Source organism: Aquarana catesbeiana, linkage group LG01, assembly GCF_042186555.1.
Source record: "Aquarana catesbeiana isolate 2022-GZ linkage group LG01, ASM4218655v1, whole genome shotgun sequence".
NCBI classification, from domain to species: Eukaryota; Metazoa; Chordata; class Amphibia; order Anura; family Ranidae; genus Aquarana; species Aquarana catesbeiana.
In genome coordinates, this window is record NC_133324.1 from 335,830,103 (window position 1) to 335,847,845 (window position 17,743).

Consider the following 17,743-nt stretch of genomic DNA (forward strand, 5'->3'; position numbering starts at 1 on the left):
GAAGCATTAAATAAACAAGTGTGAATACTATATACCAAAGTATATATACACTCGTGCCAAAGTAGGATAAATATTTTTTTAAAAATGTGTTATATATATATATATATAGTGCAGTTGCTGCTGCAAACAGATGAGTTGATAAAGCGTTAAGTGATCCACTGGAGTGACTCCGTTTGAAGAAAACAGCGCTAGCTAATTAAAACTATCTGTAAGAAATAATCATATAATGAACAAGTACATGTAAGTGAAATAATAAATACAATTAGGGATAAATGTGAAAACAATGTATTAATCTGGGATTGAGTGCATTTCATATAAAACTAACAAGCAAATGCAAAAATTTCCAAGCAATAAAAAATTCCTCTGTCAACAAACAATTGTGACATCCAATGCGAAAAAGTACTTTCAGGTGTATAGGATCATCCTAGTATTAATGGACCATAGTGGTTGATTTATGTCATAGACAGAATAAACAAAACATTTCCAATGGGACACCAGTGCAGGATATTGTAGAAATTCCTACTCACCGGACGTTGTTGACCCTATTTGCCATATGGCAAGATGAGTCAAATCAGGCTTAGTGGTCCCCGTAACCAGAAAAGGGGAGAGAAAACGGCCGTTCCTCATGTCCCCTCCTCATGATGATGCGTGGTTCCCACTGAGGTCTCTTAGTAAGCAGGATAAGAAAGGAAAGAAAAAACATAGATCCTCACAGCATAAAACGTTCCAAACTATTTATTGAATCTAACTGCGAGGTTACAGCTACTAAAAACTTTTAAAGTCATCTCCCTGACCCCGCAAGGATGGTGAGAACATCAAGACCCATTAGCCAGGGTTGGAGCGCGTTCCACCTGGAGATCAGCGTAGCGCACCATGCATATCAGCTTGACATAGAAATGACGTCATCAAAAGCTAAAGGTCATGATGCATAACTCCATAATTTTATACCATCTCCAATCATCGTCCAAAAATAATATCTATTTGTTGCAATGTACCCTGCCTCTTGGTCGCTTTTTAGCCTGTCCAGCAGATAGAGCTCTATTTAGTCTTTATATGGTCTATATATTAATACATCTAAACATGGTTTTAATTTAATGAACAATTGGCGTCAGTTGGAGTGATCCCAGATTGCCATTTGATGTTTGATGTGCACAATTTAGTTTTATTGATGTATGGGTAAAGAGAGCAGGTTTTTTTTTTTCCGACGATGATTGGGGATGTTATAAATTATGGAGTTACGCACTGTGACCTTTAGCTTCTGATGACGTAATTTCTATGGCAAAAGGCGTCAAAATGATACGCTGCTCTAAGCTGATCCCCAGGTGGAATGTACGCTCACCCTGGCTCACAATCTTGCTGTTCTCACCATCCTTGCGGGTTAGGGAGAGGACTTTAACCACCTCAATACAAGGCACTGACACCCCCTTCCTGCCCAAGCCATTTTTCAGCTTTCAGCACTGTCACACTTTGAATGACAATTGCACGGTCATGGTACACTGTAACCATGTGAAATTGTTATTATTTTCTTCACCCAAATAGAGCTTTCTTTTGGTGGTATTTAATCACTTCTGGGTTTTTTATTTTTTCCTTAAAAAAAAAAGACCAAACATTTTGAAAAAAAAATGTTTTTCTTAGTTTCTCTCAGTAAATTTTGTAAATAAGTAATTTTTCTCCTTCACTGGTGGGCACTGATCAGGCAGCATTGATGGGCACTGATAGGCTGCACTGATGGGCACTGAGGAGGTGGCACTTTTGGGCACTGATGAGGCGGCACTTATGGGCACTGATTAGGTGGCACTGATGAGGAGGCACGAATATGCCACACTTATGGGCACTGATAGGTAGCACTGATATGTGGCACTGGGCACAGATAGGCGGCACTGGTGGGCACAGATAGGCAGCACTGGTGGGCACAGATAGGCAGCACGCATAGGCGGCACTGATGGGAAATGATGGGCATTTATTGGTGGCATTGATGGGCAGCAGTGATGGGCATTGATGGGCAGCACTGATAGCCAGCACTGACTGGCATCACTAATGGCCACTGATGGCTGGCACTTGTGGGCACTGATTGCTGGCACTTGTGGGCACAGATTGGTGGCAATTGTGGGCATAGGTTGGCACTGATTGCTGGCAGTGGTGGACAATCATTGCTGGCACTGGTGGGCACTTAATTGTAATCAGGGCACTGATGATCAGTGCCCTGATTACATACCTAGCTGTCCTGTGAGGAGATGCCGCTGATCAGCTCTCCTCTCCTCACACTGTCAGGTGGCAAGTGGTTAAAAGTTTTTAGTAGATGTAACCTCGCAGTTAGATTCAATAAACAGTTTAGAAGGTTTTACGCTATGAGGATCTCCGGTTTTTCTTTCCTTTCTTATCCTGCTTACTAAGAGACCTCAGTGTCGGAACTACGCATCATCGCACGGAGGGGACGTGAGGATCGGTCGTTTTCTCTCCCTTTTTCCGGTCACAGAAACCACTAAGCCTGATTTAACTCCTCTTGCCATATGGCAAATAGAGTCAACAACGTCCGGTGAGTAGGAATTTCTAACATATCCTGCACTGGTGTCCCATTGGAAATTTTCATTTATTTTGTCTATGACATAAATCAACCACTATGGTCCATTAATACTAGGATTATCCTATACACCTGAAAGAACTTTTTCACATTGGATGTCACAATTGTTTGTTCACGGAGGAATATTTTATTGCTTGGACTTTTTTGCACCTGCATGTTAGTTTATATGAAATGCTCACAATTCCAGATTAATTAATTTTTTCACATTTATCCCTAATTGTATTTATTTCACTTACATGCACTTGTACATTATATGGTTATTTCATTCGGATAGTTTTGATTAGCTAGCGCTGTTTTCTTTACACAGAGTCACTCCAGTGGATCACTTAACACGTTAAATAAACAAGACCCAAACGTATTAATGAAGGGTGCTGTGGCCGAGTCCAAAATAGTACATTGAGAATGGAATAGGCTGCAGTTAATGGATGGATTGTTGTACAGAAGGGGTCCCTTGGAGGATTCAGAAGAGAGATGGCAACTATTCCTCCCAGAGGAACACCGGCGGCTAACTGTGTTGGAAGCATTGAATGATGAACACAGGCAATTAGGCTCAGAAAGGATTTTCGTAAGGGAAGCTTGGCTCCCAATTGATCTGGCTTTCGAAACATCCATTGATAACACTTCTTTGACTTCTCACAAAGGATATGTAGACAAACTGCAGAAGAACCAGAAGCAAGCCTATGAGAAGGCAGTAGAACATGCCACTGCTAGAGTGCTGAGAAACAAGAAACATTTTGATCTGAAGATGAGGGTGCAAGATCTTCAACCTGAGGATCACGTGTTATTAAGGAATCTAGGGGTGCCTGGGAAGTATAAGTTGGCAGAACGCAGGCGGCCTCAACCTTATGTCATCTGCAAGCGGCTTCCCGGATTGCCATTGTATCAGATTAAACCTGAAGGAAAGACAGGGCACCTGAAGATGTATCACCGAAACCATCTACTCCCTCAATCAAATGCTGTTTAGGTGCCTCAAACCTCCACTACACCCCATCAAGAACCGTCACCCACCAAGACACCCACCGGTGACCTTCCACCCCACCTGTGGTAAGGGAGAGTGAAGACAGCGAAGATGAAAAAATAGTGCCACACTGGTCGTGGCCTTTCACTTCAGAGGTTAATGTGGAGATCAGTGTCCCAGGGAGAGAAAGAGAATGAGAAAAAGCAAGAGAGAGCACCCCCAGTTCAAGGGTCGAGATTCTTCCACAGCCTGGAAAGGTTGAGAAAATTAAAGTCAAAAGCACTAGTCCATCCCCTGAACAGACTTGATCAGTTTTGTTGATGAAGACTTACTGCTACCTGAGCCAGATTGTCCTCCAGAGGCTAAAATCTTATTGCCAAATGAAGAAGTTAGTGAGGATCATATGCCCTTGACCCCAATGAAGAAGCCAACCTTTCCCTCCCAGGGTTACAGATTTCCTATTGGAGCCTTGTGACTCTGCTGACATTGAAAACTGAAAGATGTTCCTGTGCCCAAAAACCATTCACCTATTAAACTGAGGTGGAATATAAGGAATATAACCCCCCCCCCAAGAGACTTACAAATGAAGTCCTAGGAGAGAACTCTGACGAACTGATTCCTACCATCCAAAGACAAACCTCTATGCCTGATCCCACTGCCATCAATTTGGTAGGGGGTGATCTTGATCCGACCTCTGACACTGCTGGGTGATCCATAGCAATTACCCTGGCCTGCCAACAAACTGATTATGAGTTAACTTAGAAAAGTAAATGGTTCCAGCAGGATTCACAAGTGTGTCACTATTTGCTAAGTTTAAATTGTGGTTGATGTTGTTATAGATTGTATAGCAATCTTTCATTAAGTTTGACTGAACAGTTCTTTATAGCATCCCTGCCTCTATGGAGGACCAAATATTTCAAGTGGGGGGAGGATGTAACCAGGAGCTGACTAATATTGCCTGCACTTTGCAGCACCTGCTACACTGAGACTATTTCCTCCTAGTGCTCAGCCTGGACTCAATGCCATCACATCCTAAAAGCAGAGTGAATCGGGCCTAAGAGTGGAGCAAAGCATTTTGGGATGTGTATTCCAAAGAGCCACATTGCGACTCAAGTTTGTGATGTGCGTTGCCCTTCCATGTTCACCTTACTGCAAAGGCTAGTTATAGGTTAGGATGGTTGCCACTTTTTTAACTTCATGCATTTTTTGCAGGAAAGAAAATTGCTCAATTCCCTCATCAACACAGTCAGTGCTGATGGGGAATCCCTCCCAAGGAGCTACTGGGGTTGTACAGGGAGCTATCCCTGCCGGGAGAACACACAGTGATTGTTGCTAGCGGTTTTAGACACTGGCAATAATCGCATGAAAAATTTGACATGTTGGTTATACCTAAGTCGATCGATACCCGTCTATATACGTTTTCTATACGCATTCTATGCATTAAGAAAACCTTCTGTGTGCAGCAGCCCTCCTAATACTTACCTAAGCCCATCTTGATCCAGCGATGTTGCACAAGAGGCTCGGCTGTCAGAGGCTCTCCCTCCTCATTGGCTGAAAACCAAGAAGAGGAGGATCTGGGCAGCTCTGTGCAAAACCACTGCACAGAGCAGGTAAGTAAGTATGACAATGTTTGTTATTTAAAAAAAAAAAAAAAAAAACTTTAATATCACTTTAATTTGTGCTGCTGTCTGCCTTTGTCCTCTTATCCTAGGAGAAAGACTCACAGAAAAAGGCCAACGATAATCAAGGGGGATTATTTTGAAAATAAAACGTTTTTTCCACACTTGGTCGGACTTTAGAGGCAGATTGGAACAATAGTATCATTTAAAAATATTTTATTAAGCATAGACATATAAACATACAAAATATAAAATTATAAAAAGGTATGTGTCCACTACCAGCCAAGGAGTGGCCAGATAGAGAGGAAGTAACATACAGTATACCCAAATGGAAGAATGACGTTCAACAGTATGACATCAAAGAATGCGTGAGCCCCCGTGCGTCTACGGGTTTTGCTTGATCGCTTCTTCAGGACACACATTGGAGGGTATAGGAACAGGTCTCACTGATCTGGACATGCACTGACGCCTGCACAAAGATCTTCTTGAGTGGTCAACACAGCACTACGATGACCAAAACAAAGGTCCACAATTTTTCATATAGAACCAGATATATGGGCCTCTAGGGGCAAATGGAGTCCTATATGATAACTTTCCCATTAGATAAGGGTCACACAATGGCTGGATTAGCATAAGTGGCCACATCTTAATTAGGAGAACATCGTAGCCAGGTTACAGCATTTTACTAATATGGAAGCCATATACTTTGCATTTCTGAGATTAGTCCCGTTCTTCTTGGTGATTTTAGATAAATACTTTTGAAGAATGATGGAGGTTGTGCGTTTGTTGTCTGAAAGTATGTGTTAAAAAAGTGTCTAATTTGAAGAAATTTATTAAACTCGGCATTAGGAATCTGGTGTTTAGATTTTAGTGAGGAGAATGAGGTAACATTGTTGTTTTCTATAAAATTAGAGAGGTATATAATGTTGCTATTCATCCACCATGAGAAGTCTCCGGTATTATGTGTATAAAGGGGGAATTTTGGATCACCCACAAAGGAAGCTTGTGGAGGTGTGTTAGGTATCAGTTTGTATTTTTTGTTATGTAGATTCCATAATTGGTATGAATGTGCTACTAATTGGTTGAATGTGTCTAAAACATGGGTGCTCAACCTGTGGCCCTCCAGCTGTTGTAGAAATACAAGTCCCATCATGCCTCTGCCTTTGGAAATCAGGCTTGTAACTGTCAACCTTACAATGCCTCATGGGACTTGTAGTTCCACAGCAGCTGGAGGGCCACAGGTTGAGCACCCATGGTCTAAAATATGAATTGAAATCTTATTTTCCCATAATATTCCAGAGATAGAGTACGGAAGGATCGAGTGACCTTGGGGTTAGGAATATGCCATTGTGCCAATTGTGACCATCTAGCAGCTAGATAGTATGACCAGAAATCTGGAAGGCCAAGTCCTCCGTTCTTTTGTGATTTAAATAGGACTAATTTTGATAAGCGGGGATGAGAATCTAACCATATAAACTTGTTAATCTCCATTTGAAATTTAGTGATGAGTGACTTATTTAGTTTAAGTGGGAGTGCCCTGACTAGATATAATAACTTTGGTAGAATTGTAATTTTAATTGCTGTGATTCTGCCTAAAAATGATATTTTGAAAGATTTCCATATTTTAAGCATTGAACCTAATTTTCGCATCATTGGTAAGTAGTTTTTTGAGGTTAGGTCATTAATATTTGGGGTAAGAAAGATACCCAAATATGGGAGAGATTCTAGTGACCAGGTAAACTTAAATGAGGATCGTAAGGAGTCTAAATGGGAAGGTCGGATGTTTATTGGCATACCGATTGATTTGGAGACATTCACTGTTGGGCCTGAAAGTGATGCAAATGTTTTGAGGCTATATTAGGTTGTGTGAGGAACAAAATCATATCATCTCCATACATGCTTAATTTATAGGTATTACTATTAGAGTTATAACCTTTTATGTCTGAGTGTAATAATATTTCCGTGGCTAAAGATTCAATCGCCAAGGCGAATAGTAGGGGTGATAAGGGACATCCCAGCCGTGTACCCCTGCCCAATTTGAAAAAGTCCAAATTACAGCCTGGTAGTCTAATCCTAGTAGATGGGTTATGATAAAGTGCTTGAAAGGCATGGAAAAATTCCCCTTTGAATCCATATCTTTTTAGTATTATATCGAGGAAATTCCAGGATACACTGTCGAATGCTTTATTAATATCAAGTAATAGGACTGATCTAGAGTTAGTATTTGCATCTTGAATTATGTTTGTTACTAGTCTAATATTGTCTGTAATGTGTCTACCTGGTATGAAACCTAATTGATAAGGGGAAATCAGGGAGGGGATTATTGATGCTAATCTATTGGCCAACAGTCTGCTAAATATTTTAGGGTCGTTATTAATTACCGAGATTGGCCTGTAATTTTGGGGTAATGTATGGTCTTTCTTTGGTTTTGGGATGAGTGACATATTTGCTAGTAAGGAGGTTGTCTATAATTTTAAAGGGTACCTCTACTGAAAAAAGGTTGAGAAACACTGGTTTAGATAAAAGCATGTTCATGTGTTAGAATGGCCCAAAGTCCAGACCTAAATCCAATTGAGAATCTGTGGCAAGACTTGAAAATTGCTGTTCACAGACGCTCTCCATCCAATCGGACAGAGTTTGAGCTATTTTGCAAAGAATAATGGGCAAAAATGTCACTCTCTAGTTGTGCAAAGCTGGTAGAGACATCCCCAAAAAGACTTGCAGCTGTAATTGCAGCAAAAGGTGGTTCTACAAAGTTTTGAGTCAGGGGGGCTGAATACAAATGCATGCCACACATTTCACATATTTATTTGTAAAAAATGTTGAAAACCATTTATCATTTTCCTTCCACTTCACAATTATGTGCCACTTTGTGTTGGTCTATAACATAAAATCCCAATAAAATACATTTACTTTTTTGGCTGTAACATGACAAATCATGGAAAATTTCAAGGGGTATGAATACTTTTTTAAGGCACTGTATGTTTATTCAGTTTTTTTTTTTTCAAATATGCCCATGTTGACTGGACCAGGACAAGTAAGAGCTGTAAGGAGTAAAAAAATGATAAAGAAGTAGATCTGCAAATAAAATGGATAATACAAAAAAAATAGTGCTGGTGGGTGGAAATATGTTAATGTTGGGCTGCTCCTGCCATGAACTGGAGGAAGAAGGTTGTTTTCACCAGTTCTTCACATATATGATTCAGTAGGTATATTCTCTCCATATAACCTTAGCTCCGCTTATAATGCTATAATCACAAAGTAGGAGGTAGTGGAGGAGAAAGAGGGGAAGGAAGGAGGAGGTGGAAGAGGTGAGGGCTGAAGAGGGAGGGGGGGGGCACATACCATGCTGGAATTAAGATATTGGCATGAGGTTCACACCAGCCTTGGGAAGGATGCTGGAGGAGACAGCAAAGTGGGTGTAGGAAAATTCTGCAGGAGTTCAAGCTTTTGTTTGACCCTCCTCAATGTGGCTCATGACCTCTTGATTTTGCTACTTGTCACTCTTGTGGTGGATGAAGCAGGAGAATGTTGGTGAATGGAGATAGGGAAAGTGATAAATGAGCAGGAGGAAGAATGCAGGCCTTTTGCTGCCAACTTGTCTCATTAAGATGCTGCTCCCAGCAAGCTGTGTTGTGCATAGTTATAGTTACATAGTTACATAGTAGTAAGGTTGAATAAAGACACCAGTCCAACCTGAGTGAGTGTGGGTGCGTGTCTACAATCATCCCTATTTTTTTTTATTTAAGGTACCCATATAGCGCTGCCATTTCATACAGCACTCCACACATACATCGTACACCCACATTGGTCCCTACTCAAGGAGCCCACAATCCAAGGTCCCCAACTCCCATTCATATACTAGGGGCAATTTTGAACAGAAGCCAATTAACCTACCAGCATGTCTTTGGAGTGTGGGAGGAAACCGGAGTACCCAGAGGAAACCCACGCAGGCACAGGGAGAACATGCAAACTCCAGGCAGGTAGTGTCGTGGTTGGGATTCAAACCAGCAACCCTTTTTACTGCTAGACGAGATTGCTACCCACTACACCACTGTGCTGCCCAAAGTCATGTGTTTCCTCATGCATGTGGTGCGTAATGGGGGAGGTCACATTAACAATGCTCAGCTGCCTCTGTGTTGCAGCACCTCTTCCACTCATTTTAGGTATTTTTTTTTATTATTATTTTTTTTAATGACGGTCCTTATTTGGGGAAGCGGAGGGCAGCCTATGGCTATAGGTTTTCACTGGGAGGAGAACTATTTTTCTGGTACAGCAGGGATTGCACAAGTGCCTGACCTCTGCTGTGTGCAGTCCAACTGCCACATTAATAACTAAATATTAGGATAATTTTCAAAAATAATAAATGCATACTAAGATAACAACTAAAAACCAATAGCATAAGTAAAAAGAAAAAAAAATTGTGGATGGGAATCTGGCACTCTAGGATAACCCAGGCTAGTAAAAATCCACTGAATAGAGGAGGTGTTATAGTGCAACAGCTTGGACAAAGAGGAGCTCATACTACCAGACTTGGGGGTGATTATAGAGTAGATTTTTTCATGTAAATGCAGATACCAGCTAATGCCCGCTATCATCTGTCCAGCCACTGGACAAGCTGCTATCAGTAGATCCTGCAGGAAGCCTGAATTGTTCACAATGTATCCAGTAATGCCAGTCTCAGCTTAAATGCCCACAATTAAATACTGCCAGGTTTGGTTTGAAGCACACCAAAACAGCCTGTAATAAAAGTTGGAGTCATCTACCAGTCTGTGAGAAGGGTTGGGGTAATTTTCTCCATTTAAAATAATATTAAACCCAAAAGTAAACATGTATTATATTGTACCTTACCAATTCTTAGATGTGATGGCTGTAAATGTTTCCTTTTTAGGCTTTCTTTCTTCCATTTTCATCTGGTGATCCAGCCAGCAAGTCTGTTTTTTTTTCAAAAGCACAAGCTCTCCAGGAGAATGTATCAGTTTACATGGATGAGACAAATCATTTAAAAACTGGCAGGGATGATTACAATGATCAGATTTTTTTTATTCATGCAAATCTTTATCCCAAAGGGAAGAACTGCTGTAACTGATTATAAAGTGTCAGCTGGAGTTTAACTTCCATTTAGTTAATTAGTGAGTGTATCCAAATCTACTAATACATTTAACACAACCCCCCCGCCAAGACTGACAGTGCTACTGTACGTAGTGTTTCCCATACTCATTCATCCAGAGTTGTGTCTTACTAATACAAGAGGTGTATTACTGGCCAGATCACCAGGTGAAAACAAAGGGAAGAAGCCAAAGAATATAAAACCAATGCAGCCACCTCATTCCAAAATTGATGAGCTGCAATATAATGCATTTTTTGGTCTTGGGTTTAATACAGCTTTAAGCTAGCAATAGAAATAATTATTTTGAACCTGTTGGACATCCTGTACGCCCTAATCCTCACTCCCTCAGAGTTGTCCAAATAAATTTCCATCTAGCCTAGATTGACAGAGTAGAGGTCCATTAATCAGTTTCTTGACCATGAGTTGGTCCATGAGTTGTGTGGAGCAGTTGTGGAGCTGTCATCCTTAGACTGGCTGGAAGGGCCTTGCAGCAACTTAGAGAGTACCGCTACAAGTTAATTAGGGACAGTTCTATGGACAATGAATTCCAGGGGCAAATCTACAAAACTGAACTGGAAATTAGGAGCAATTTACAATTATTATGCAGCATTTTTGTAAAAAATATTAAAATAGCATGTACAGTGAATTGTGAATGTCATTTTGCTGTAGTGTTTGCAATAATCCTGGCACAGGTAGGTCTAGCCAGGACTTACAGGCAAAAATTATTAACCTAAACCTTGCTGATCACCCCCTCCTCCAGCAGTCGCTGGTAATGGGGCTTACACACGGTCTGACTTTTCGACCGGACTGGTCTGACGGACGCCGATGGATCAAATCCAGCGGACAATCCGATCGTGTGTGGGCTTCACCGGACCTTCAGTGGACTTTTCCAGTCGCAAATCTGACGGACTTTAGATTTGGAACATGCTTCAAATCTTTACGTCGTAACTCTGCCAGACTCAGAAAACCGCTCGTCTGTATGCTAGTCCGACGGACAAAAACCGACGCTAGGGCAGCTATTGGCTACTGGCTATCAACTTCCTTATTTTAGTCCGGTGTACGTCATCACGTACGAATCCGTCAGACTTTGGTGTGATCGTGTGTAGGCAAGTCCGTTCGTTAGAAAGTCCATCGGAAGTCCGTCGAAAGTCCGCTGGAAAGTCTGTTGGACCAATCCGGTCGAAAAGTCCGCCCGTGTGTACGCAGCATAATGCCTATCTATCAAAGTTTTTGATAGGCTGTTCTCCCTAATGCTAACGTCAAACAGCTGACAGGTGGGAGGGACTGCTTAGCTTCCACTGTAGAAGGTACAGAATACACTAAGATGTTCAGCACACAGGTAGAAAGAGCCCCTCCACTTGCTGTATGAACTCCGATTCCAAATGGCATGCCAGGGAGATTTTGTAATGCTGTATCACGTGAATGAAAAACATGTGAGTGAAACAGGAAATAGGAAGTGTTTCTGTTTCACTCACACGTAGTAGGTTCACTTCATTCAAGTTGACATTATTCATGGAAATTGGGAGATCTTGGTGACACACTCCCCCATCCCGGCAATATCTGCCCCCTGTTTGTGCTCTGTTGGGTTGGTTTATCCTCTGCCTCCTCACCTCCCGAACCGGATGCTCATTACTGCCCCCTCTGGGTATTCAGCATTTCGTAGTCTGATCCAGCCTTTGATGTACTACACACACATCTACCCCTAATGAAGCAAACATGGTCTTGCGAAACGTGTTGGGATACGCATAATTACATTTTTTACTGTATGTATAATTTCAGTGGCTTGGCTATGATTCATGTTGTTTAAGTTTGCATGGCAATTTTAATACATTTTGAGACTGCATTTATTCTGTCAATTGTTGGATAACCGCATTCACCTCATTTAAAGTCCCGGGGTGATTTCCTGTATTTTGTGCTCATAGCAAGCACATTTCTGAACTCAATCACACACTGAAACATTTTCGTATCTTTATTTTTAGCAAAAAGGTTTTTCTCATCTTCCAGCACAGAGTAAAATGAGAAATGAATTGACCACATAACATATATATTGCAGAATAGAGAATTTAACAGCATAAAAAGCCCATTCAATTCATAATGCGATTGGAAAGCATTTAACATTTATCACGACTGTTCTCTAATACTTAGATTTTTAACTCATTCAAATTTAATAAATGTTTGCAATTAGATATATACAAAAGGGTGACTGTTTGCTAGCTCTGCTTCCTTTGTTGCAGTTTAACACAATGGTTGTGCTTTACTGCTCTTTCTTGCAATACAAATCTATGGGTCTAGTGACTCCCAAAACATTGCACTCCCTATATGCATGATATCTCATCTCAGCAATTGTTAGGCAGAGCTCCCTCTAGTGATGAATGTAAAAATATACATTAAACACAACAATGAAAATATGCAAGGGTAAGTATGTAAAATAAAAAAGTGTGTAAATATATTTTACTGCATATTCCTGAATTTATAACACAATGCTTTGTTTTCCATAATATACCATTTCCAATTTGTATAGAATAAAAATATGGTGTTTGCGGTAGGATTGAGGGTGGTCTTCTCTGGTCACTGGTATGAAGAATGTATCTGGTACTGCTGGAGTTTTCTGCAGTTTGGTTGCCATTAGTGTTTTACTTGTAACGCTAAAAAGAAAAAAAAAAAAGAGAAATTATATACAGTAAAACCTTGGTTTGAGAGTAACTTGGTTTGAGAGCGTTTTGCAAGACAAGCAAAATGTTTTAATAAATTTTGCCTTGATATACAAGCAATGTCTTGATATAAGAGTAGCGTCATGTCACAACTGAGTATAAAAAAGAAGAGAGGAGCCTCTAATGCCGCGTACACACGGTCGGACTTTTCGTCTACAAAAGTCCGACAGCCTGTCCGACAGACTTCCGGCGGACTTTCGGCGGACTTGCAGCAGACTTTCTAACGAACGGACTTGCCTACACACGACCACACAAAAGTCCGACGGATTCGTACGTGATGACGTACACCGGACTAAAATAAGGAAGTTCATAGCCAGTAGCCAATAGCTGCCCTAGCATGGGTTTTTGTCCGTCGGACTAGCACACAGACGAGCGGATTTCGGGGTCCGTCGTAGTTACGACGTAAAGATTTGAAGCATGTTTCAAATCTAAAGTCCGTCGGATTTGAGGCTGAAAAAGTCTGCTGAAAGTCCGGAGAAGCCCACACACGATCGGATTACCAGCCAGCTTTAGTCCGTCGGCGTCCGTTGGACTTTTGTAGACGAAAAGTCCGACCGTGTGTACGCGGCATTAGTGTAGCAATATGGTTAAATTTAAAGGTACAACATTTAGCAACTTATTGCTACACTTAGAGGTGCCTCTCTTCTCTTTTATACCCTGTAAAAAAAATGCTTTGATATACAAGTGCTTTGGATTACAAGCACGTTTCTGGAACGAATTATGCTCGCAAACCAAGGTTTTACTGTATTTTCTTCTTTGGAGAAATGCACCAAAAGGGGTTAGTTGAACTACACAGGGAAGGCTTAATAAGCAAATTTCAATAATGTTAGTTCTGACTTTCTACCTATTTAAAACTCAGTCCACTTGAGACATGCTTGCCAGTACTTCCCACTTTTTCCACTAGGTACAGGGCACACAGATTTCAACTGAAGACCTCTGTCACAGCAAAAGTCTAAGGCAGGCCATACATGATTATTATTTTTGTTTAACAAGCGTGTTGAATGAAATAAAAATGAACCAATTCATCAACTCACTTCTGTTGACCAATGACCAATTGTATTTTGCTGGTGGGGAACTTTACCCACCAGCAGAATACAATTATCGGTATTGTTCATAAAAAAACGGGCTGGTTGTACACAGGTTGATCAATAGATAGACTTGTGTACAAACAACTAGCTCATACATGGATAGAAATTCACAAGGTCCCTGCTGCATTTTTTTTTTTTTTAACAGAAAAGTTTTTATCAAACAAATCAGCATTACAGCACAGTCAGCAAAAGAAATTCCTGCAGGTACAGTACAAAGTATTGTCTATAAAGATATTCCATAATTGAGAGTTATTAACCTACGATTCACGTTTAACCAATTTACAAAGGGGAACATAAGCAAATATATCAACTTGTTGTGTAGAGTATTGTCATTCAAGCAACCTCACCCAGTAGCATACCATCAAGCAGTGAAGGGCAAATCAGTACCGCGGCAGGGAGAGAAAACAGAGCCTCTTCTTTTGTTTTGTTTTTTGGGAGATTTTAACAAGTAGGAAGGGGGAAATCCCTGAGGAGAAAGGAGGGGAAGAGCCGACGCTCAAGAGGCCAGCCCCTTTTGCTCTCTTAACCACAGGCATCTATCCATGCAGACCACACCTTGTCAAATTTACCTGGGCATTGCCTACTCTCGTAGGTAAGTCTGTATAGAGGCAGTACTGAGTTAACCGCCGTTCGCCAGAAGTCAAGTGTGGGTGGGTTAGCCAATTTCCATTTTAAAAGAGTTCTCTCATCTGGCATAAACAATGGATAAAACAATAATAATAATAAATCAGTATATCTGTCCCCCTTGACTTCCTCCAGGTAGCTCAGCAAGAGCACCATAGGTTCCAACGGTATCTGGACCTCGCTCAAATCACTCAACGTCCTGACCATCTCCCCCCCGGATGACCGGAGCCTGATGCAGACCAGTGTTGCCAGGACACAACGTGACCCCGATCTCTGTAAAGAGCCGCGTCACCATCACAGCTGGTCACATGTAAACAAGGAAGTGCCGGTAATCGGCGCTCCTCGTCTCACACTGACAGAGTGTGAGGAGAGGAGAGACGATCAGCGGCATCTCCTCACAGGGGGACATGTAGGAATGTAATCAGGGCACTGATTACATAAGTGCAACACAGTGTCACCAATCAGTGCCTACCATTGCCCACCAATGCCACCAATCAGTGCCCATTAGCGATGTCAGTCAATGCTGGCAATCAGTGCCACCTATCAGTGCTGCCCATCAATGCCCATCACTGCTGTCAATCAATGCCCATCAGTGCCACCCATTAATGCCCATCAGTACCGCCTATCCGTGCTGCCTATCAGTGCCCACCAGTGCCGCCTATCAGTGCCCACCAGTGCCGCCTAACAGTGCCCATCAGTGCCGCCTAACAGTACCCATCAGTGCCGAGTATCAGTGCTCATCAGTGCCACATATCAGTGCCCATAAGTGCGGCATATTAGTGCCTCCTCATCAGTGCCACCTAATCAGTGCCCATCAGTGCCGCCTCATCAGCGCACATCAGTGAAGGTGAAAAATTACTTAGTTGCAAAATTTACTGACAGAAAAAAAAAAAAATTTTTGTAAAAAATAAAAAACCCAGCAGTGATTAAATACCACCAAAAGAAAGCTCTATTTGTGTGAAGAAAATGCTAAAAAATTTGTTTGGGTACAGTGTAGCACGACTGTGCAATTGTCATTCAAAGTGCGACAGCGCTGAAAGCTGAAAAATGGCTTGGGCAGGAAGGGGGTGTAAGTGCTTGGTAGGCAAGTGGTTAAACTGAGCTCCAACTGCATGTCGTAGTTGCCAGTACCTGAATTCAAATAAGCTGGGTACCGAATATAGACGTCTTAGTTCTTGAAAAGACATGATCTTCCCATTCAGTATGATATGTTTCAAGGCAGTTATCCCCCCGTTTGGCCCACAGAGAGGGGTCTGGGATGTCATATAGGTGAGGTAACCTTGGGTTCCCCCAGAGTGGTGTGTGTGGGGGTACATGATTTGGTTTGTTATATATTGCCCTAGCGTCCTGCCAAACCCGGATCGTAGTCTTCATGAGGGCAGTCAAGGAATGGTGAGCTTTCATCCCCCTTAACACCAAGTTTTAAAAGCTGCATAGTACCCTAGTATAGCTGTCTCCAGTGTTACCGCCAGATTCTGTTTGGGCTGAGGGAACCACCATCGCACCGTGACAAGGACGGCTGCCTAGCAGTACAAGAGGAAGTTGGGTAGCGCCAATCCTCCTCCCGATAAGGTATAGGATACGCTTTGCTACCCTAGGTGGCTTCCCAGCCCAAATAAATTAGGTCAGTACCCCCTCCAGTCGCCTGAAGAAGGCCTTAGGTATATGTGACGGGGTGTTGCGGAAGAAGTACAGGAATTTCGGTAAGAATATAATTTTTAGCAAGTTAACTCTGCCAACCGGTGTAAGTGGGAGGGTGCGCCAAGCAGTACATTTAGCTGTGAGCTGAGACATGAGGGGGTATATGTTTTTCTCTATGAATTCACCCGTTGGACCTCTGATCTTAATACCCAAGTAGGTGAATTCATCAACCCATTGGAGAGGCGTGCCCGTGTCTGGACAAGGAACAGAGGGGTGCAGTGGGAACAGCACCGACTTGCCCCAATTGATACAAATTCCTGAAAACCGACCAAACCTTTCAAATATATTTAGAGCCTTTTTAAGAGACAACGAGGCATCCTCAAGATAAACCAGAGTATCGTCCGCATATAGGGACACCTTTTCTTCCACCGGACCCACCACTATGCCCCTTACCCCCCCCTCAGCTCTCAGAGCAATGGCCAGAGGCTCCAAAGCCAGGGTGAACAACCCCGGTGACAGAGGGCATCCTTGAAGTGTCCTGCACCCCAAAGGAAATATGTCCGACAGGCTGCTGTTAGCGCAGACTCTGGCTCGCGGGTTGGCATAGAGCATTCGCAGCCAGGTCATAAACCTGGGGCCAAAACCAAACCTTGACAAAACCTCCCAGAGATACCCCCACTCAAAAGCTTTTTCCGCATCAAGAGAGGCCACTACACCTGCCTGGTTACGCCCTAGCCATATGTGTGAAAAGTCTTCTAATATTAATGTCCGTACCCCTCCCAAGCATGAACCCTGTCTGATCTGGATGAACCAGTGCTGATATGACCAGGCTCAGTCTGTTGGTCAAGATCTTAGCCAGCAGTTTCACATCCACGTTAATCAATGATGTAGGGCGATATGAGGAGCATAAGGAGGGGTCATTTTCTGACTTCGGGATTACCACAACAACAGCCTCACTCAGGGAGCTCGGAAGTGCCTCAGCAATTAGCAACTCAGTTAACATGGCGTGGAGTCTAACAGCTAGCTCTCCAGCATACTGTTTGTAAAATTCTACAGGGATACCGTCTGGACCGGGGGTTTTTACCTGATTGAAGTGTCTTGAGTGCCTTTTAAAAGTTCCTCCACCATGATGGGGTCTCGTCCAGTTTGTTGCGATAGGTCAAAGTCAAGACAGGGATATCAACGGGCTCTAGGCAAGAAGTCAGTTCCTCACTAGCATAGGTTACCCTGGAGCTATATAGGGTTTGGTAGAATGAGACAAAACAGCGTTTATCTCTTTAGGAGCATATAGAAGATCACCAATGGGGCCCTGTATGTGCAAGACGCACATCCCCCCCGACTGCTCCCGAGAAAGCCAGGCCAACAATTTCCCTGATCTTTCCCCTTGTTCAAATATGCATTGAGATTGGGC